Source organism: Protopterus annectens, chromosome 13.part0, assembly GCF_019279795.1.
Source record: "Protopterus annectens isolate FY-2018-M chromosome 13.part0, PAN1.0, whole genome shotgun sequence".
Lineage (NCBI taxonomy): Eukaryota > Metazoa > Chordata > Ceratodontiformes > Protopteridae > Protopterus > Protopterus annectens.
Genome location: NC_056747.1, coordinates 648,288,132 through 648,306,700, shown reverse-complemented (window position 1 = coordinate 648,306,700; position 18,569 = coordinate 648,288,132). Strand labels below are relative to the sequence as shown.

Below are 18,569 nucleotides of genomic sequence, written 5' to 3'. Positions count from 1 at the left end.
ATGATGGCTAGTGCTTTCAGGTGAAAACCCTTCATCAGACAACCGCATAATGACACGAGTATTATTTAAGATACAAATAACCAATCATATTGTTTAATTAATTTAACAATAAAATTTTTAACAATTAAAAGTGAGGTCTACGCCTGTTAAGAACAGGCTTTAAAGGCACAGCACCATTAATCCCTGGGCTTCTGTCAGCTCCCAAGGTAATAATCCAAGATATTTCACAATATTCCATATACCCAACTAGACCCCCCCCCCCTTTATTAGTCTGAACACACTACAGCACCATGAAATTAAAATAATGTCCCGGACATTTATGAATGTGTTGAAACAAAGCACTATGTGTGTCATTTATATGTATAGCTGATAAATGCTTAAATATCCTGTCTTTTAACCTACAGTTAGTTTTACCTACGTAGAATGATTTACAACACATACACTGAGCAAGATATATAACATTCTGCGCATTGCAGGTAGCAAAAAGCCTGGTTGCATAAATTCTATTAGTAATGGAATGAACTAACTTATGCCCTGAATAAATATATTCACATGCTTTGCAGTGCTGACATGAAAATGTACCTATCTTCTTAAGAACTTCAATCCTGTCCCTACCCTTGTCACATAATATCTGCTTCAAATTCTTATTTTTCTTAAAAACAAAGCTGGGAGTGTCCCTACTATTTCCCTAAGGGTATCATCAGAAGATAAAATCCTCCAGTTTCCTCTTATTATATCATAAACTTGTTTAATATCAATACTATACTTAATATATATATTTACCTTACTTCTATTCTTATTATCATTAATGCTAACCCTATTCCTCCCCTCAGCAGTAGGCATTCTATTCCCTTTCCCTTAAAGGTATGGTTACAAGGAGCAGTCCCACATTGGGCCAAAGGATGGAAATATCCTCCTTCATGACTCAACTACTACTCAATCCTGCACCAGCTGCCCTCAAGGCATCTTCCTTCACAAGGAACTGATTGAGATGTACAGCTCACCCCCCACCTCCCTTGGTATGATGAGCTGACACAAACCTTATCATTCCTTCCCTGCCACCTACCAATTCTAGTAGGCTTCGGAGATTCTCACTGAACTTGGGTCACCTCCTGGGTTGCCATTAGAGCATCATCCCTCTGTACCAACAGAGCTGGCTTTCATTTCCAGAGTTTCATCCTGCACCCTTTTTTTGAAAAGAGGGAATGATTTAGTCAGCATCCTCTCCTTGGCAGAGTATTGTTTTGACTTGGACTTGGCATCATACTGCATTGGATTTGCTTAGTCTGATTCTGAATGACCACTGTCATCATCTGTTTTGACCAACTCAGCACAGGCTTGCTGAGAAGAGTACCTTTGGCTAACATCAAAGATTGAAAAAAATACTAATTTCATGAAATTTAATCATACCCTGATTTAGGAGTTAGGGCCCATTCCCATCATGGTATCAGAAAACCAAAGGACTTGGAGAAATTAAACCCACCCAATGAAACTTTAAGAAATAATGTACTTGCAGATAAATTTACTGCCAACTTTGCCCCAGAAACAGTCATTGAAATATTTCAAATCCCCCAAGTTCATTATACCCTACAAAACCATCAAAGAACTTGTCCTAACTATGCTCTCAAAAACTAAATATACACTTCCATTGATCCAGACAATTTATCTGGATGCCTGCTAAATTGTGGATAACTACCTGAACTTGTTTTTTCAATTTTAAACAACACAGATTTTCAGCGTATGCACTTGAAGTAAGGGATGCCGTACTACAGACCTGCAAACTCTAGACCAATCACCCTAACTAATCTAATTTGCAAAGCCATGGAATGCATTTTATCTGACTTCATTAACTATGTTATCAAAATCTCATACAGATAGACTGTTAACCTCCCCTTGACAAAACCAAACTATTATGTCCATTTAAGTTGGTTAACTTCTTCAAGAAGGTCACAGATGCAGTGGATAGTGGTCATTGATCCACACCACCCATGTCTTCTGCTGCATACCCTAGCATTCTTATAGGCCTTTATTTATTTCATTTATTTATTTCATTTTGTTTACCAGGTAAGAACCAGCCATGCTGTTAAGTTGTGTACTGAAGGGCCTTGAATAAGAATACATTAATAAACGTACAATAAAACCCAATGACATTTGCTAAAATATAATAGTAATACTGCAATTACAACATATTTAGCACATCAATTACTATATAGTTTCAACTCCCTTTCTAAGAAACATTAAAATGGAATTTTATAAACCGCATTTAGGCATCTACGTCACGTTGTTGAAAACTCTAATGGTCGAATACCTTTTTGTCAAACCCTATTCGTTGAAGCCTCATTCTATTGAACATACATTTAAATGAAAATTTTCCCAGGGGTAAAAAGTGCTTAGCCAAGTGAACATCAGAAAAATAACATTTAAAACCCAACCATGTAGAGGGCTGTCTTCCACACTCCCCCCAAACTACATATACCAACTCCGAGATCGCACTACAGTGGGGAAAAGGGCAAATTCCCAGTGATGGCTCACTGTGCGATGGACTGTCGCTTCGATGAATAGGGTTCAACAAAAAAGTATTCGATGATTAAGGTTTTCGACAAAGTGAAGTAGACCCGCATTTAGAATACTGATAAAATGTAATAAAGAAACAATAATAGCACTGCCATTGGCTATTATTGGAAAAAGCTGGGTTTTGAACACAAAGTTTTTATGATGAGCAGTTTTGTTTGTCATGATTAAGAGTATTCCATATCCTACAAATAGTACTAAAGGCTTTATGATATATAGTTAATTACTTTTTGCTGCCCTTTCTTATTGCATAACAAGATTCAGCTTAGAGGTGATTATGACCCTCATATCCTTTTCTGTGTCTTCCCCCCTTTATCTAATTCCTACCTAATCCACTGGTGTCTTTATGATCCCCTACAAACGTGCATATCCTTAATTTCTTTAAAGTAAAAATCTTGCTGTTAGCTATCCTGCAGCTTGCAGGTCTCTGTCAAGTCTGGCATCTCCATTTGTGTCTACCATATCAGTTTTGTCATTAGCCTACATGCATACATTGATCTTGTGCTCCAGTCCAATGGGTTATTTGACATAGCTCTGATTTTAAATCCTTTCTTTATGGGGAAGAGCTTAAAAATCCAAATTTTTTTTTTTTTTTTTTCCTTTTGTATTTCCTAATCCTAGTTAAAATTCTAGCATATTCTTTCATTCCTACAGAATCTGTGTAAGTGACTCAGTAGGGAGCATATTTGCTTTTTAAGCACCTTTATTAAAACAACACTTAAGACACAGGTATACATACATTAACAGAAATGTGACACACCATATTAACATGTGTCTTATTCATGCATTGTATATTACATCATATGTTTTTTCCATGTGGGTCCTAGCCCCACACCAGATATTTGGATTTGTAGTCCTGACACTAGTGCAATATAGGGTGGTGGTGCACTTAGAGGTGATGTCCTTTACATAATATGTTAAAGTGAGGTCTCACCTTCCCAGTGACAACTTAAATGGATTTAGAAGATACCACACCACTTACTGAGAAAAACATAAGAGACTTTCCTCAGCATCATAGCCAAGTCGGCCTTAAGCAATACAAATACCAACTAGAGGCTCTCTTCAGTATAGGCCATTGGCCTAGTGGGATAGTCTGATCAACAAAATGTGCAACTATACATATAATAATGCATACACTTTAGCCATTCACCATTAATCTCCTTCCACTCTTTTCAGTGTCATAACCAGCATTCAGTTATCCCTTCATAGGCAGTAGATCTTTTCTTTGCCCTCTGTATATTAGGACCCCATCAAGGTAAAACAATGTGCTTTACTCTCCATCTTCTCTTCACTTCTCATTTATAAACCAGCCTACCCTGTGCTTCCTTTATTACTTTCATCTTGGTTGTGCAACAAACCAAGCATCCTTACATCATGGGATCCACGTTTTCACTGTAACTGCAGTGTAAGTGTCTCCTTTCTATGGCACAACTTGTAGCTGATTCAGTTACTGCTCATGCCTCAGTAGTTCACTGTCTTCTTTAACTCTGCCCTTGATACTCAACACTATCACATTCTCCATTACTTCTAATTTCCTCCTCTGTCACCCAATAATATAGGCCCTCACTCACTTGGATTTACAGGGATTTTTTTATAAATTTCTCTTCAACACTTTCTTTCCAAGATGCTTGTGATCCTTAGGTTCTTCCCATGTGTTTTCCACTAGTTCACATTATTACTTCCCAAGCCACTTTTCAGCCACCAGAATCCTCACTTTTCTTCTCATGTTTGGCTGAACACTACTAGCACTTCCAAGTTTACTCACAGACACAGACTCCCTAACCACATTGAGCCTTGCCTAACCACCTTGTTTTCTTGCCCTGACAGCTCCCTTGTTCTCACATGGATAGTAATGTAGAAAGTCTAATTTTTTCTGAATATCTTCTTGTCAGGTTTACATTGTTGTGAGCCACTGAAAACCAAAACAAGCACGGAAAAAAAAAAAACAAGTGAATTTCATCAGATCAAAGCGGTAAAAGTTTGAAATATCAGGACCCACTAGAGTGAGTCCTGTAATATGGAGACTCAATGGATGAAAAACAGGATTTAGATACACTAAGTCCAAGATGTCATTTCTCGTAATACTTCCTTTTCTCCAAGGCATGGCGATCTCGGAGTTGGTATATATAAACTAAAAGAAGTTTAAAAGATGAGAGTGTCGACATTTCAATAGGGAACCAGTGAAAGTGCTTAACATTGTTGCAAGAAATAATTTGATTAAGTTATTAGCATGCTCACTGACATTGTTTTCACATCCTTGAGAGTCATTTCTGATATATAACCTTAATTCATAACAATCTCTTTTACTTTTTCTGGCTGTGTGTAATATATAACAAGTAACTATACCAATTAGTTGTAGAACTAAGATCTGCCTAACCTAGGAGATTGTGCTTTGGCTTTACTTTTTTGGACTGTGACTCTGTTTTCCCCATTGTGTGAACTGCTTGTCTCCCTGCTACCTGTGCTGCTTTTTTGTAGAGGTTTTAAACAGGAGTTGTTTTTTCTCCTTTAATACCGTGTATTGTTTCTTCTGTTACTGTTACTTGCAATGCTTTCTGGAATTCCATCTTTGTCTTCTCAAAAATTTTGGCCTTTAGCAACTAATACTTTTTGAGGGTTTGATTTTTGCCACACTACTGAGATTGTTACCCGCTTAACCTGGGAGATTTGTGCTGTTTGTTTTCAGATTGGGACTCAAGTTTTTCTCTGGTATATAGATTGTTAGGAGTGCTTTTTTTATTTTTCCATCTGGTGTTGTGTATTGTTCCCTGTTACCTGCTCTGCTCTCTGAAATGTTCTTTATGTCAGTTTAAAAGGTTAAACTTTTTAACACTTAATGATTTTCCATCTTATATGAGTTTATATATCTATCTTTCAACACAGATATAAACCACCGAAAACCAAATTGTCTAAGCAACATCCTTATGTTGTTGAGGCTATAGAGTTTCACTAAATGCTATTTACATTTTAATGGAATCTGTTATGTGTGCACGTATGAGGAGTGCCTTTCAGCTGATAGACACAGCTGAATGAAAGTGTTGAACTGCGTGCTGATCTTTTAAGTGCAGTGTAGTTTGAAATCATGTGTGATTGCTGTTGATGTTATTTACAAGGTGCCAGCTTAGCCTGCTGGTTGCTTTGTATGTATGTAACGGATTACTAGGTGCAGCATTGTTATTTTATGAAGATTATTCTGCAGCAGGGATTGAGAATATATCCTTTCCCAGTTGTTATACAGTTTCTGAGTTGGTATATATAATTAGTAGTGACTGGCTTGCACCTACCTTAAAAAAAAAACAAAATGCTGATTTAGGTATTATTTTGTGTTTTGTTGTGTGTGTTGTGCAAGTGTGTGCCTGCATGTTGGTGTGTGATGCAGTGTGTTGCATGCTGGATATGTGTGCTAATGTGTGAGGAGTTGTATGTTAGATGTGTTACATTGCTTAAGTTGCAATCATCAGTTTAACAGATGAATCAGCATATGCTCACCTTTGAGAAAGTCTACACTTCTTTGTTGTGCCCTTCAGCTAGAACAGAGCTACTTATTTCATTCAGCTTCATTTATTTTAGGTGGCCTTGTACAGTGACATGGCGATTGCATTATGCTTCTTATTTTGAGCTAGACATTGTTTTTAACTTTATGTTTAGCTATTCTCTACCTATGGACTTTGAGAGTCTAAACTAGCCTGAAGGAGTTTTTTAAATTTTTGGTTTGAAATTATTTGAGCTACTATTTGGCATCCAGCTGTGTTCACCGGTTTTACAGATTATCTGGTTAACTGTTTGGTTTGCTTGCTCTGACTTACCAGAGATGGACTAAAACAACCTATGCCCCAAATCACTTTCTGTTTTTGAGAACTCTTTTTTTTTTGTCAGAATACCTTTGAGTACTCTGTTCTTATCAGATTGTCAAGCAGTTTTTTTTTTGTGACGCGATTAGAAACTGAAGTCTGGCTTTTTGTCTTTTTCATAATTTTTTTGTACTTTTTGCCCCCACTATATGTTGATCATGAGTCTCCTCCATGACCAATCTACCCATTCATTCCCCATCACTGTGGCAAAGGACAGCCTGGAGGGCCAATGATTCAGACACCCACTTGTGGAGATTCAAGGTTTTTATCATTTGATTGCCCCATTCCTAACATGTGCACACACCTGGTGGAGGTGTAGAGGAGGTGTGTGCAATGAGAAGAAGAGGGTGACATACCCTTATTTTCAATGGAGGCACTCCCTTCAGACATCCCTGCTCCACCCCACTGAGACACGAGTGGTGAACTTTCCAGTCTGTACCAGGAAGTTAGCACCACCCACTGTGCTCTGACCCCTTCCTTCCCCTTGGGAGAGGCAAGCAGGCCATGCCCCTTCACTCCATTATTCAAACCCCAGTCGCCTGGGATGCAGTTCAATAATCTGCCCCCTGGGCCACAGAGTCAGGCTGTCTTTTCCATAATTGGTAGAGGTATTGTAAGTATTTAGTAATTGTTACTCCCCTAAATTTCTCCAAGAGCTGTGTTTATTTTTTTAACTGATTATATTTTGCTTTGCTGTATTTTAGTCATTTTTTAGCTCTTTGCCATTTTTTTGTAACTCTGAAGAGTTTTTTTAAAACCAAATGCTAATTACTCTGTTTGTTGGGTTACTTCTTGCATTTCACTTCTATAGCAATTGTTCTTTTTGCTTCCAACACTTAAAAAGAATGGCTTTATTTACTCCAAGGATCTTCTATTAGTCATTTACCAATTTCACACCATTCTGAACTGTGACAGGCTGAGGACTGTAAAAATGGCAATGGGTGAAGAGTGGGGGCCTACCTTGTTGCTTATCTTAACCTGGGAGGTCTGGTTGGGACAGCAGTTACTAAATACTATTCCAGGATGAAATGTCCTCGTGATAGCTATTCTCCCTGCTTGGTTCAGGTACTTCATATTGCAGATTCTCAGCACTAACCCTTAGGCAGAACATGTCTTATGCCTTGACTTGGGCTGTATTGGTAAATACCAGGTCAGTCAGGAGTAAGCCTGGCATTCTGTCTGACCTTTTCCATACAGTTGACCTAGCAGTTATGGCATTCTCTCTGACCTTTTCCATACAGTTGACCTAGCAGTTATTATAGAGGCCTTGCTTGGTGATAATAGGAGGCTGTATATTGTTGGGGCTTTTCCATCTCATCTCTTTGTGTCCCATACTCCAAGATCATACAGAATCAGCAGTGGAGTTGCATTTATTTTAATTTCCTTATTAGACCTGTACCAGGTAGAGAATGAAGTTATGGGAGCATGTTATCTCATCAAAGGTAGTTTCAGCAAAAGCTAAGAAATTGAAGGCAGTTCACTGAAACCCCTTCCATCGACAGTAGAGATTGCCTTTTTCTCCACTGTTGTGTGACCTCATATTTGGTATAAATAATTCCTGGGGTGTGTCCCCCCACAATGGGAGTGTGGGAGGGGGCTTACCCCCTTGCAAAATAATTCTTTTAATGTTCTCTGAAGGTCATTTTAGCGAACTGCTTTTGAGTTTTTTGCTTTGAATGAAACTGTCTTCGAAGAATCAACATGAATCCAAAATTATGAACATGTTTGAGTATGTCCTTGAGGCAGAAATGGACTGTAGATTTATCCTTATTTGCTGTACCATCCCATTATTTAAGGGCTTTGTTGTTGTTGTTGTTGTTGTGTCTTTCAGGTTTTCCTGGTTAGGGGTCGCCACAGTGGAACACCGGTCTGCTAATGATTGGCAGTAGATTTTTATGTGCCGAGTTGCCGGCCCTGATGCACAACCTTCAACGAAGGTACGCCCCATTCACGCATGTCTCCACACAGAAGACGCTCTAGCTGAGAATCGAACAAGACAACATCTTACTGTGAGGAGGGCTTTGTATTTATTTTATTTTGACAATTTTTGACTGGGTTAGTCTGACTGGGCATAAGCCCTTTTTCAGCAGAGACCAGGGAGAATTTTTTTTTTTTTAGTAGTTACAATTAGACTATCATATGACACAGACAATTCATGAGTCATATATGATTAATTACACTTGGTTGATTACAATCAGTTTTTTTTAAGAAAAGAAGATGTATTTAACAAAGCAGAGAAAAACTTCAATTCAATCAGGAACAGGTATGACATGCTACAAAGGAAGGGAGTTAGGGGACAGATGGTATTTTGGAGAGGGTTAAAGTATCACAGTAGTAGAGGAGGATCTGATCAAGGTGAAAATGAAGAATATTGCAAAAGTTGAGTAATTACATAGTTTTGTTTGTTTTTATTGCAGGGAGGAGGAGAAAAGAGGGTTAGTAGAGACTGTGTTAGCAGGGGTTGAATTCTGGGGGGTGTTTTTATGTTGGGTCGTGGTATGTGCAAGTCTTTTCACTAAGCAGGAATAGTTTTAAGGATGTTTAAAGCAGTTTGTATTGGGTATAGTGCTTAGAGAGAGAGGCACTTTCTTTCATGAGTTAGCTGTAGAATTGTTTGCCTATTTGTTTTTTTGGGGTTTGTAAATTTCCAAGAGATGTTAATCTGAGCTTCAAAAAGGGCGGTTGGGAGTGTAAGGTGTGTAAGAGAGGAGAGCACAGGGAATAGGTAGGCTTATGGTGGATGAAGTAAAGCCAGGTGAAACTGAGGGAGGAGGAGTTGTCGGTTGGATTCAAGTCACTGAAGGTTGTTTAAAGAGAGGCAGTGGTGTGAGCAATAGGGTAAGTTTGCTGCAAACCTTGCAGTTTTGTTGTATGTGAGCTCTAGCTTGGACATAAGATTGGTTTGATTGCTTGTTAGGATTGGGAAGGCATAGAGTAGGCTAGGTAGAAGGTAGGCTTGTACTAGTACAGGTTTAAATTCATTGTTGAGGAATTTTTTGTTCCTGTGAAGTAGCCCTAATTTTTGATGTTTTTTTTTTGATGGCTTGTTGTATGTGGGCATCAAATTTAAATTGATCATTGATTATTACACCTAATAGTTTTGTATGAAGTTCTGCTTTAGTAATAGTGTTTTTTAAGGAAGAGACGGTGAAGGGGTTTTGGAACGAAAGAGGGATTTAAGAAGGAATAAGAGGAGCTTTTGGGGGGGTTAGAAGTATAAGGTTGCTAGTTAGCCATCTTTCTAAAGAGTGTAAAGATTCTTGGGTGAGGGTGTGAAACTAAGACAGACTGTCAGAGAAGGAGATGATGGTAGAGTCGTTAGCATATTGTAATAATGTGGAGTGCGGAACAGATGCAAAGAGGTTATTGGTGAAAATGTTAAAAAGTAAGGGTCCAAGTATGGAGCCTTGGGGGACCCAAGTTTGGACTGGGAGGAAGGAGGATAGAGCAGTATGCCATCTGACTGAGTGAGGCCAATTAGTCAGGTAACTGAAGAACCAAGTAATGGCTGAGTTGGAGAGACTGAGGTCATAGAGTAGAGTCAGAAGTTTGTTGTGAGTTACCATGTCAAAAAGCTTTAGAGATCAAGGAATTGGCATAAGGCAAGTCTATTGTTGTCTTGGATTTCGGCAATGGTCAGTGTGAAAGACAGTAGAGCAGTAGCAGTGCTGTGGTTGGGGTGAAAGCCATGTAGTGTGTATGTTAGTAAATTATTTTGGAGTAGATGGTCTAGCAATTGTTTGTGGATAGACTTCTCCAGTATTTTTGGGGTCTATATTATAACCGCAAAACCTCACATATGCAAATATGGAAATGTCGACACATATTGAGTGAACCACGAAAACACCGAATGTCCAGAACAGTGAAATTCAAAATGTCGAATCGGCATAGTTAGCCAACCTCACCGCCTGCTACGTACTACCTACCCAAACAAAATAAACAATCCACATACATACACTTAACAAAACCCTACTTCTAACCCTAAACTAAAGCTTACATATATTACTTTGTATGCACTTACCTTAATCCCGACCCTAACCCTATGGTCTGTAACTAAAGCACACTTACCTTAAGGAGCTATACCGGAGAAGGGCCAACTATGATGATTCGACATTTCGAATTTTGCGCTTCAGGATGTTTGGTGTTTTCGCGGTTCACTCAATATGTGTCGACGTTTCCGTATTCACAACTGCGGTTTTGCGGTTGTAATAGGTAACTTTATTTTTGATATGGGAGATGTGATGGCAATAGGTCTGAAGATAGAGGGATTGGTGGAGTGACCTCCTTTGTGTATGGGTATGGTGTAAAACTTCTTCCAGATGTCAGGGACTATGGACCCGTGGATGGATCTGTTGATAATTATGGAGACTGGGTAGGCAATAGAGTTTGCAGCTAGATTTAGGAAGATGGGGTGTAGGTTGTCAGCTGATGGGGTATATGTTTTGAATTTGCTGAGTAGTGATTTTATGTAAACAATGGAGACTAAATTGAATGTAAAGGAGGTTGGGAGGGTGGAGGAGAGAGAGGGATTGTGTTATCGGAGGTGTTATTTAGAGAAAGTATTTTGATGGAATTGATGAAGAAATAGTTGATGAAGGTGGCTGTATCAATATCAGAGGTACTGGGGCAAGGATTAGGTGAAGAGGGGTTGCCTGGATGAAATAATTTGTTGACAGAATTCAAGAATTTTTTGTGATTTGAGTGGGAGTTAGTTAGTGGCTTTTGTTAGACATTTTTCTTGTTGTAGTTGACTTGTTTTTTTAGATAAATTGTGGAGTTCCTTGCATCATTGAAGGTGAGTGGGGGACTTGGTTTTAACCAATTTTTCACTGCACTGTTTCTGTTGTACATAAGAGAGTGAGCAGATTGTATAAGCCAAGGGGCATAGTTGGATTTTATTCTTATTTTCTTGATGGGAGCCAGAGAGCTTAAGGTATTTAGGAGGATGCTGTTTAATTTTAGAGTAGCTTCTTCCATAGATAGGTGATGGAGGAAGGATCACTTAATTGAGGGAAGAGTTTGGTTAATGGAGTCAGGGTTAAAGTTGGAGAGTTTGCGGCATTATATGTAATGGTGAGATTTACTGGATTGGAGGGTGTGTCATTGGATACAGGTGTGAAGATGATCACTTAAAGTGTCAGGTAGTGTGCAGGGGTTGTGGTAAAGATTATGGTTGGATGTAAGTATCCAGGCTAGGGTGGAGTTGGTGCTTTTTGTGTTTATTTCTGCACAAGCTTGCTGTTCTCTTCCCCGGTCAGGTAAGTGAGTCCCATAGATGCTTGTTTTGAGGAATGTTAATGCCTGGGGGGTTAATGCTAAGACTTGTATATTTCCCATGGGATTACTTATTTTTTTCCGATAGTCTTTTCATACTTATTTTTCCAACTTGGCTATAAACCAGGGATGTCTTGTTTCCTAGACAGATCACTATCTGGTCTATTTTAGGTTGGGTTTTCCACTGATGATTTCACCAGATACACAGCCAGTCAGAAGTAGGGATTTTCAGAGCATCATTAGTGACATCTTGTTGAGCATGCTTGACCAGTTCCTTTGGCACTATTTAAGGTTCAGGGTCTGTAGTGTTGGCATATAAATACTACTGTCACTGGTACTCTGGATATCATCATCCTACGTGGAAGTATCCAAGGTTCAGTGCTCATCGTGAGCCAAGACCATGGTTTGTATCTTGAGCTCCATATTATGTAAGGAACAGACAAAAGTTAAAATGTTATTAATGAAGTACTTGCCTGCTTGTTTGTCTGGGTTTCTATTGTGTTAGTATGATAAACAGAAATCTAGTGAGATTTGTGCTGCAGCTAATTGTCTAGCTATGCTTTTCAGAGTGGGTAATATCTAAGCAGTTCAGCCTGTCTTGCTTCTGTAAGTTTTTCCTCCCGCATAGTGTGAGGAAGCCACACATTTCTTTGCAGGTTAGGCTGTCATGCTCAGGATATTCTTCCCCGACAGTGAAACTAATAAGAGCAGTGATGGCACTATGCTTGAGATGTCTGACTTTGGTTGGTTTGAGTTCAAGTATGTTGGCTATGAAGAGATTACGAAAGTGGTTTCACCTTTGTGTTTGATTCACTGTAGGATAGACAGAGGCCCACCCAGATTAATAAAAGCTTGCCTGAATGTCTTGGGTTCATTTATTCTCTAGATTTTCCCTTCTTCTTTGACTCTGCATTTTTTTCATCTAGTTTAAAAGAGGCATTTGTTACCCCATTCTTAAAAAAAATATCTTGAATTAGTTCATTGCTTGATATTTTGTTAACTAACATTTTTTTTTCTTTTTAATAATAAATATTATCAACAAGTTAAATGCGTAGCAATGGGGGTGACTGTAGCTCTGGGTTATGCCAGTTTAGTTTTAGGTAAGTGGGAAAGGGAAATTCTCACAAGTATTCCTGAATTTGAATTTATTTTATTTTATAGGCGGTTTGTAGATGATTTATTTTTCATTGTTAAGAAAGAAATTAGGTTGATTTCTTGAATCATTTCTCACATATAGTGTTGGGAATATAGGTTTAGCTATCCCATTTTTGGATGTAAGTTTGCCCTGGAGCACAGAAAGCAGCGTTTTTGATAGCATTTATAGAAAAGATATCTTCTGTAATAGTTATTTGCCTTATACTAACAACCATGCTATGTTTATGAAAAAGAACATACCTAGGGGACAGTTTATTCCAGCTTTCCGTAGGACTAGTAAGGATGAAATATTTTTTACATGAGGTTGAATTCCTTTCAGCTCTTTTTTGGCTAGGGGTTATCCTAGATAAGGGTTATTAAGCTCTGCCGATGAAGTTATTTCTGAAAGACATACTAAGTTTGTCCTCATTCTTCGAGTAGGTTTTAAGAGTAATAGGAACAAGTCCCAGGTTAATAATAGATTTTTTTCTGAAAGTGACCAAAAACATACTGGGAACAATTACAATAGGGTTCCCTCATTTTGTCTGGATATGTTTGTTGATAACAAGTGTATTAGAAAAATAATTCAAAATAATTGGATAATTATATCTGGCAACCAGAATTTAAGATGTTTATTAGGAGAAGTTCCTAAATAGATATACAGGAAGGATAAGTACATTAAATGTATGTTACAGCAAGATAATGCTTGATTTGAATCCCTTAACACTACCAAACCATTTAGTACGTACAAATGTTATGAGTGTAATGTTTGCAGGTTTATTAGTGGGGGACCATTTATTTATTTGGGGCATATTCCATATACCATAGAGGCTCCTGGTATATTTAACTGTGGTACAGCAGGAGTTGTGTATATTGGGTTATGCTCTGCTAGTTTTTATGTAGGTATGACTACTAGGAGCCTAAGACAAATAAATAAAGGAACAGTTTTATGCAATTAAAACTAAAGATGTTAACAATGCTCTTTATAGGCATTCTAATTTGTGTAAAAATGTCAAGAAATTTACTTTTTCTGTTTTAGAAAAAAAAAAAACAGAAAGAAAGTAAGAGGGGTGGAGGTTATAAAAATCTGGTTGAGACCAGGGAACTGAAATAGCAGATTAAGTTAAATGCTGATGTGCCTGCAGGTTTAAATGAAGCTAGTAACATCAAATGTATTTTAAAAGAAAGGAGACTTAAGATACTTTGAGTTTTTATTGATTGTTTTATTGGTGTGCTTTTTTCATTGGTTGATTTCAGTATATATATATTGTAATGTGGACTGTAGTTTTTGATTTCTGATAAAGTTTTTAACGAAAGCAGTAATTAAAGTTGATTACACCAAAAACACGGGTTGTAGTTCTTTCTCCAGTGCTTACTAGCAGTTTTTTGTTTTTAGTGTTTTAGGTTACTACTTTTCCTTGGGTTGGTTGGTTTTGTATTCTAGTTTTGGAAGTTCAAGTTATTTTAATGAAGGAAAGAGCTCAGCCTTTGTAACATAGCTTGTTCTGTTTTGTCATGTTCCAAGGCTTTTTTTTTTGCTTTTCAGGTTATTGGATTATACCTAGTGGTCTACTACTTTTGTAATATTTTAACTTACTTTTCTGTGTGGGAACATGCATTCTAAGCTAGTATTATGTGTTTTTATTGACTGTTATATGACTTTAATGTTCTTTTAAACATTCTAAAACCATTGTTTTTTTCTGTGGAGAACCTTTGTTTAAATTACTTTTGGGATGTGGTAAAGTTACTAGAGTGCTTTTAATTGTTTTTATTGCAAAAAAATACTGTCTGACTTTTAAAATTTACCAGCTTACGATGTTTAGTTTCCCCTGAGAAAGAAGCACCATTTTCACCTTGATCATGGAACAGTCTTCCAGACCCATGGCTGATCCTTCTAGCTACAAAAAGAAAAAGTTAACTCGATAGCCTTTGCCACCACAGCAGGCTAGCAAATTGCCTCAGTTGCAGGTGAGTGACTCTGTTGTGGCCAAAGCTAGTTTCTCAGACCATTTGTCTTTTTCCCTAGATCCATTTGGTGTTGTCCATACAGCCACCATGGATTAGGGGTTAGCCATGTCCTCTGTGACTGTTGGTGTCCCTTCAATGGGTAAGAGAGAGCCAGTCTTGTTGGTCTTGGGAGAAGGGGCAGGGAAGGTGCCCCTGCTTAGACAGAATGTTGTGTCCATCCCCGGGGATGCTGCCTAGACAGAATGTTGGGTCCATCCCTGGGGATGCTGCTGTCACCAATAATAAACCTATTTTCTCCAACTTTCCTGTCAAAAAGAAACCGAAAACTAAATATTTATGTTCTCCTATACCAGTTCCACTGAACAGGAGTAGTTAATTGGCTTGTCTGATGATCTTGTACAGGCTATTAGCCTATCTTATATGGTGGTTTCTAGTAAAAGAAGAAGGAATTCCTCTTTTCCTGAACAGATTCAAGAAATTTAATCTGTAGAGGAATGTGATGTGGCAGATGCATTTCTTTTTCTCTCAGATTTCTGATCGAAACTTGGAAGAGATCAAAGTATCTGACTGTTCCTTTCAAATTTTTATACACTCATCCCAAACTTGATCCAGTAACTATAGCTTTAGTTAATTGCTGTCAAGCATTTTGCTTTTTCTAATTCTTCTTCTTCTGACAAGGATGGCAAAACAGTTGATAAGTTTTGGAAAAAAAGTGTATGCAATTTTTGGAAAAAGGTGCATGTTTCTGCAACTTTAATGTTTAGAATTTTAAATTGTTAGGCTTGTATGTTCATTCTGAAAGTATGAGGAGTGTTTTGTCTGAATTTCGCTCCTGTGAAGAAAAATCTGCTTTGTGTGGTTTAGTTTCTTTCCTTGCTCAGGTCACTACCCATTATTTATAGTGTATTTATGACTGAAGATACTACATCCAGGACTGTTGCCACTCATACTATTTCAAGGAGGTTTGCCTGGCTAAGTTCTCAGAATCTCCCAGGTGATGTAAAATATGAGGTTTTAAATTCTTCTTTGAATAGAGGTAATTTTTGAACCATCTGCTGCAGAAGTTATCAAAATGTGATGAGAGCGCTAAGCCGATACAAGGAATTTCAGCCCTCCTTCTCTAAATTTTCCAAGGGATTTTCTGATCCGTCTTCCAGTTTTGGTAAGAAACAAAACATTCAGTGCAAAATACTGATAATGCTGTGATGGGGTAGTTGCAAAAAGCAGGAACTCCCCTCCCCCTTCAGAACAAAAGACAGTTAAATAAGTCAGAATGACTATGTAAGGGACCTTGATTCCCCTTCCCCAACCCTGGCATTCCCTTATCCCTTCCAGAAAATCAGAATCTCCATTTCTTCCTTTGGCAACAGATTATTTCAGACAAATGTGTTCTGAGACTGATTCAGCAGGGTTACAAATGGCAGTGGGAAAAAATCACTCCTTTCCAGGGAATTATTCCACCCCTTCAAGACCAAACCCCTCTGATATACCCTGTCCTACAGCACATGCTTTCTCAGGGGGTAAAATAAACAGTTCCTCCTTCCCAGTTGAGAAGAGTTTTTTTATTCCAGGATGTCTCTGGTGCCAAAGAAAGAAAATGCCTGGAGATCAATTTTGGATCTTTCCATCTTAAGTCAGTATATGATACTGCCCAAGTTCAAAATGCTTTCACTTCACAACATGTTAGCCCTTCTTCCACATTTGAACTTTTTGGTAACCTCAGGTTTAAAAGGTGTTCAGCACATTCCTATCTATTCAGACTTCATATGTTTCTTAAGGTTGATATGTCTGGATCTCATTATCAGTTCTCTGCCTTACCCTTTGGTCTACCCACTGGACCAAGAGTGTTCACAAAGTGTTTAGCTCCAGTTATAGACCATTGTAGGCTACATTGTATCCACATATTCCATATTTAGAAGACGTTCTTATCTTTGCTGAGTCTTCTTCATAGTGTTAGGAATCTGTTACTTGGGTGAGAGATCTATGCAGCTGGGATTCCAAGAGAACATTCAAAAGTTCTTTTTGACTCCATCACACAGGATTGTATTCCTGCAAATAAAATAATAAAAATGGGAGCAGCCAATGTGATTTTAATAACCAAGTTTAATGCTTTTATTCAGGTAATACTGACTTCTTCGGAATAAATCAACATTCCAATTAATGCCAATATTTATACCATTAAAAAAATCCATTGTATTGGCCAATTAATCAAGCAACACAATAAAGTAATCAAGTCCAAATATTTAATAAAAAATAATAAGCATAACTCCAAATGCTTTTCTAGGCTAATACACAAATGGTGAAAAAAGATAATAATACAACACTATTGTTAAAAAAGTCAACCAAATATTATTTTCTAAAAAAAATAGTGCTTTTAATTTTAAAACGCTGCTAATTGATAGCATATCATTCAATCCCCAGTCCCCGGCTGCATTAGTTGCCAATTGCCATTTTAGTTCTTTTTGTTCTAAATCCTCATTCCATGGACCACCTCTTATATTCATTGTAAAATGATCTATAAAATAAAACTTGAACTTATGACTTTCATGTACACAAATATACTTGAAAAGTGAATTGTGTCTGTCTTTATTATTGATCTCATATACATGTTTATAAAACCTAGCCTTGAATGGTTGCATGGTTTTCCTTATATAAAAACTACGACAATGTTGGCACTGTGCCACATATACTACCCCTTTACTGAAACAATAATATTTTTGCTGTAAAAATACTTTCCCATAACTTTTTATATAAAAGGTGGAACCTTCAGTTATAGAGCTGCATTGTTTGCAGTGCCCACATTTACCTACTATTCCAGTAATTGGTGCAGAATTTTCAATCAGCATCTTAAAACGGGCATCTTTCCTGTACACAAATTTCGGAAGTGGTCCAAAAACGTCTAAATATTCTTTAACAACAAAAATGGACCAATTTTTGTTAACAACCATCCTAATATCCTGGAAATATAGGTTAAAAGTGAAAATAAAGGCTCTTCATACCTTTTTGATTATTTCCCAATTCTTATTGTTAATTAAATTACTCTAACCTAACAGTGGAAAAAACAAACCTTGGTCCCTTTTTATTTTAACTTTGTTCAAGATGGGAACAATGAAATTACTTGGATAATCATGAAGTTCAACTTAGAAAGTTTAGAACATTGTTTAATACACATCTCTTTTTGTGAAATCATATGAGGCAGTCTCACCAGTTGGCCCTTAACTATTGATATCTTCTGATACATAGGATGCCAACTACTAAAATGAAGCAGGGAGTTGGAATATGTCGATTTTATATATATATATATATATATATATATATATATATATATATATATATATATATATATATATATATATAGGTTCATAGGTTGGTACTAAGCTATCGGCCCTAAGGCCTATGTAAGCCTAGCCATAACAATTCCCTGGAAATTTTTTCCCACAATATTTACTTCTCTGGGCCCCTGTCCAGCAGGGTGACTGACATGATCCCCGGGGTGAATTTCCTATCTCCCATCCAATCATCAAGGTTCCTTTTGAAGAGGGCCAATGAGGCGCTCTGCTTGGCATGTATGGGCAGTCTATTCCAGAGTATGGGGAGTCACTGGGTCAGGAACCTATCCCTCCAGCATGTTTTGTTCATTGTGATGATAAGGTTTAGATCCCTGGAGTGTGTGGCTCTGAGGGATAGGGATTTCTTTAAGTGGAGCATGTCCAACAGCTCAGGGTTTGACATGGCCTTGTATGTTAAGCAGAGATCGCCTCTGAGTAGACG

The 18,569-nt window shown here is 37.7% G+C and overlaps 1 protein-coding gene across 1 annotated transcript in view; it reads left to right on the top strand.

Moving 5' to 3' along the window:
- The window catches only part of ITGAE (integrin subunit alpha E), a 1,198,231-nt gene that overhangs the window by 270,139 nt on the left and 909,523 nt on the right, over window positions 1-18,569 (top strand). The window lies entirely within an intron of this gene.